A 4,668-nucleotide genomic window follows, 5' to 3' on the forward strand; every position below is an offset into this window, starting at 1 on the left:
GTACGTGTAACACGCAGCAGTACAGTGTGTACGTGTAACACGCAGCAGTACTGTGTGTGTACGTGTAACACGCTGCAGTACAGTGTGTACGTGTAACACGCAGCAGTACTGTGTGTGTAGACGTGTAACACGCAGCAGTACAGTGTGTGTACGTGTGACACGCAGCAGTACAGTGTGTGTACGTGTAACAAGCAGCAGTACAGTGTGTGTACGTGTAACACGCAGCAGTACAGTGTGTGTACGTGTAACAAGCAGCAGTACAGTGTGTGTACGTGTAACAAGCAGCAGTACAGTGTGAGTACGTGTAACACGCAGCAGTACAGTGTGTGTACGTGTAACACGCAGCAGTACAGTGTGTGTACGTGTAACACGCAGCAGTACAGTGTGTGTACGTGTAACACGCAGCAGTACAGTGTGTGTACGTGTAACACGCAGCAGTACAATGTGAGTACAGTGTAACACGCAGCAGTACAGTGTGTGTACGTGTAACACGCAGCAGTACAGTGTGTGTACGTGTAACACGCAGCAGTACAGTGTGGTACGTGTAACACGCAGCAGTACTGTGTGTGTACGTGTAACACGCAGCAGTACAGGTGTGTACGTGTAACACGCAGCAGTACAGTGTGTGTACGTGTGACACGCAGCAGTACAGTGTGTGTACGTGTAACAAGCAGCAGTACAGTGTGTGTACGTGTAACACGCAGCAGTACAGTGTGTGTACGTGTAACAAGCAGCAGTACAGTGTGTGTACGTGTAACACGCAGCAGTACAGTGTGAGTACGTGTAACACGCAGCAGTACAGTGTGTGTACGTGTAACACGCAGCAGTACAGTGTGTGTACGTGTAACACGCAGCAGTACTGTGTGTGTACGTGGACACGCAGCAGTACAGTGTGAGTTCGTGTGACACGCAGCAGTACAGTGTGAGTACGTGTAACACGCAGCAGTACAGTGTGTGTACGTGTAACACGAAGCAGTACAGTGTGTACGTGTAACACCGCAGCAGTACAGTGTGTGTACGTGTAACAAGCAGCAGTACAGTGTGTGTACGTGTAACACGCAGCAGTACAGTGTGTGTACGTGTAACACGCAGCAGTACAGTGTGTGTACGTGTAACACGCAGCAGTACAGTGTGTACGTGTAACACGCAGCAGTACAGTGTGTGTACGTGTAACACGCAGCAGTACAGTGTGTACGTGTAACACGCAGCAGTACAGTGTGTGTACGTGTAACACGCAGCAGTACAGTGTGTACGTGTAACACGCAGCAGTACTGTGTGTGTTCGTGTAACACGCAGCAGAACAGTGTGTGTACGTGTAACACGCAGCAGTACAGTGTGTGTACGTGTAACACGCAGCAGTACAGTGTGTGTACGTGTAACACGCAGCAGCAGTACAGTGTGTGTACGTGTAACACGCAGCAGTACAGTGTGTGTACGTGTAACACGCAGCAGTACAGTGTGTACGTGTAACACGCAGCAGTACAGTGTGTACGTGTAACACGCAGCCAGCAGTACAGTGTGTGTACGTGTAACACGCAGCAGTACAGTGTGAGTACGTGTAACACGCAGCAGAACAGTGTGTGTACGTGTAACACGCAGCAGTACAGTGTGTGTATGTGTAACACGCAGCAGTACAGTGTGTGTACGTGTAACACGCAGCAGTACAGTGTGTGTACGTGTAACACGCAGCAGTACAGTGTGTGTACGTGTAACACGCAGCAGTACAGTGTGAGTACGTGTAACACGCAGCAGTACAGTGTGTGTACGTGTAACACGCAGCAGTACAGTGTGTGTACGTGTAACACGCAGCAGTACAGTGTGTGTACGATGTAACACGCAGCAGTACAGTGTGAGTACGTGTAACACGCAGCAGTACAGTGTGTGTACGTGTAACACGCAGCAGTACAGTGTGAGTACGTGTAACACGCAGCAGTACAGTGTGTGTACGTGTAACACGCAGCAGTACAGTATGAGGACGTGTAACACGCAGCAGTACAGTGTGTGTACGTGTAACACGCAGCAGTACAGTATGAGTACGTGTAACACGCAGCAGTACAGTGTGTGTACGTGTAACACGCATCAGTACAGTGTGTGTACGTGTAACACGCAGCAGTACAGTGTGTGTACGTGTAACACGCATCAGACAGTGTGTGTACGTGTAACACGCAGCAGTACAGCGTGTGTACGTGTAACACGCAGCAGTACAGTGTGAGTACGTGTAACACGCAGCAGTACAGTGTGTGTACGTGTAACACGCAGCAGTACAGTGTGTACGTGTATCATGCAGCAGTACAGTGTGTGTACGTGTAACACGCAGCAGTACAGTGTGTGTACGTGTAACACGCAGCAGTACAGTGTGAGTACGTGTAACACACAGCAGTACAGTGTGTGTACGTGTAACACGCAGCAGTACAGTGTGTACGTGTAACACGCAGCAGTACAGTGTGAGTACGTGTAACACGCAGCAGTACAGTGTGTGTACGTGTAACACGCAGCAGTACAGTGTGTACGTGTAACACGCAGCAGTACAGTGTGTACGTGTAACACGCAGCAGTACAGTGTGAGTTCGTGTAACACGCAGCAGTAGTGTGTGTACGTATAACACGCAGCAGTAGTGTGTGTACGTGTAACACGCAGCAGTAGTGTGTGTACGTGTAACACGCAGCAGTACAGTGTGTGTACATGTAACACGCAGCAGTAGTGTGTGTACGTGTATCACGCAGCAGTACAGTGTGAGTTTGTGTAACACGCAGCAGTAGTGTGTGTACGTGTAACACGCAGCAGTAGTGTGTGTACGTGTAACACGCAGCAGTAGTGTGTGTACGTGTAACACGCAGCAGTACAGTGTGTGTACATGTAACACGCAGCAGTAGTGTGTGTACGTGTATCACGCAGCAGTACAGTGTGAGTTTGTGTAACACGCAGCAGTAGTGTGTGTACATGTAACACGCAGCAGTAGTGTGTGTACGTGTAACACGCAGCAGTACAGTGTGTGTACGTGTAACACGCAGCAGTAGTGTGTGTACGTGTAACACGCAGCAGTAGTGTGTGTACGTGTAACACGCAGCAGTACAGTGTGTGTACGTGTAACACGCAGCAGTACAGTGTGTGTACGTGTAACACGCAGCAGTACAGTGTGTGTACGTGTAACACGCAGCAGTACAGTGTGTGTACGTGTAACACGCAGCAGTACAGTGTGTGTACGTGTAACACGCAGCAGTACAGTGTGTGTACGTGTAACACGCAGCAGTACAGTATAAGTACGTGTAACATGCAGCAGTACAGTGTGTGTACGTGTAACACGCAGCAGTACAGTGTGTGTACGTGTAACACGCAGCAGTACAGTGTGTGTACGTGTAACACGCAGCAGTACAGTGTGTGTACGTGTAACACGCAGAGCACACAATGATTGCACACACGGTATCAGGGATATGAAGGAATCGCTTACCTGTCACTCTCATGCTGATGCAGCCGCGCGTCCTGTATCCGTCTCACTGCTCCAGTGCAGTGATTCCCATTACAAAGCCCCCTCCCTCCCCCATCCAAACCCTCCGCCCGTCCCCCCTCCTCCTCTCCCCGTCACTGTCTCTTCTCCCCAGTCCCTCCCTGTCACTCTTCTCCCCAGTCCCCCCGTCACTGTCTCTTCTCCCCAGTCCCCCTCTCGCTGTCTCTTCTCCCCAGTCCCCTCCTGTCACTGTCTATTCTCCCCAGTCCCCCCCGTCACTGTCTCTTCTCCCCAGTCCTCCCATCACTGTCTCTTCTCCCCAGTCCCCTCCTGTCACTGTCTCTTCTCCCCAGTCCGTCACTGTCTCTTCTCCCTAGTCCCCCCGTCACTCTCTTCTCCCCAGTCCCTCCTGTCACTGTCTCTTCTCCCCACTCCCCCTTGTCACTGCCTCTTCTCCCCAGTCCCCCACTGTCACTGTCTATTCTCCCCAGTCCCCCCGTCACTCTCTTCTCCCCACTCCCCCCTGTCACTGTCTCTTCTCCCCAGTCCCCCACTGTCACTGTCTCTTCTCCCCAGTCCCCCTCCCAGTCACTGTCTCTTCTCCCCACTCCCCCTTGTCACTGCCTCTTCTCCCCAGTCCCCCACTGTCACTGTCTATTCTCCCCAGTCCCCCCGTCACTCTCTTCTCCCCACTCCCCACTGTCACTGTCTCTTCTCCCCAGTCCCCCTCCCAGTCACTGTCTCTTCTCCCCAGTCCCCCACTGTCACTGTCTCTTCTCCCCACTCCCCCCCACCTAATGACATATTTGTTGAGGAGATCCCTAAGTATCTTGTTCACAAAGTTCTGGAATGCTGCCGGGGCGTGACAGAGTCCGAATGGCAAAACCAGATACTCGTAGCGCCCGCCCCGCGTATTGAAAGCCGTCTTCCACTTATCACCATAATCAATTCTCACCAAATTAGAAGACCCTCAAAAATTCAATTTGGCAAAAATAGAAGCTCTTTGCAACCTGTCAATCAGTTCAGAAATGGGGGGTAAAGGAGAGCGTTTTTCACTGGGTTTTGTTGAGTCCTCGGTAGTCGATGCACGGACGCAGTGCTCCATCTTTCTTTTTAACTGTAAGGAATCCGTTCCTGGGTTTGGCTGGAGCTCACTCCTGCAGCGTTGGTGAGCTCTCAGCCAGCCCTCCCCTTGGATCTGCCAGCACTATCACCTGTGCGTG

The 4,668-nt window shown here is 51.4% G+C and overlaps 1 protein-coding gene across 2 annotated transcripts in view; it reads right to left on the reverse strand.

Annotated features, from left to right (window-relative positions):
• Positions 1-3,538, reverse strand: part of PRRT4 (proline rich transmembrane protein 4) — a 30,469-nt gene extending 26,931 nt beyond the window's left edge. The window contains exon 1 of one of the 2 annotated variants that reach the window (XM_075599266.1): positions 3,449-3,538. The gene's annotated coding sequence lies outside the window, so the exon portion shown is untranslated. The remainder of the gene's footprint in view (positions 1-3,448) is intronic. The other variant, XM_075599264.1, reaches the window with a different exon arrangement.
• Between the last annotated feature and the right edge of the window lie 1,130 nt (positions 3,539-4,668).

The sequence above is a fragment of the Ascaphus truei genome, chromosome 5 (assembly GCF_040206685.1).
Source record: "Ascaphus truei isolate aAscTru1 chromosome 5, aAscTru1.hap1, whole genome shotgun sequence".
Lineage (NCBI taxonomy): Eukaryota > Metazoa > Chordata > Amphibia > Anura > Ascaphidae > Ascaphus > Ascaphus truei.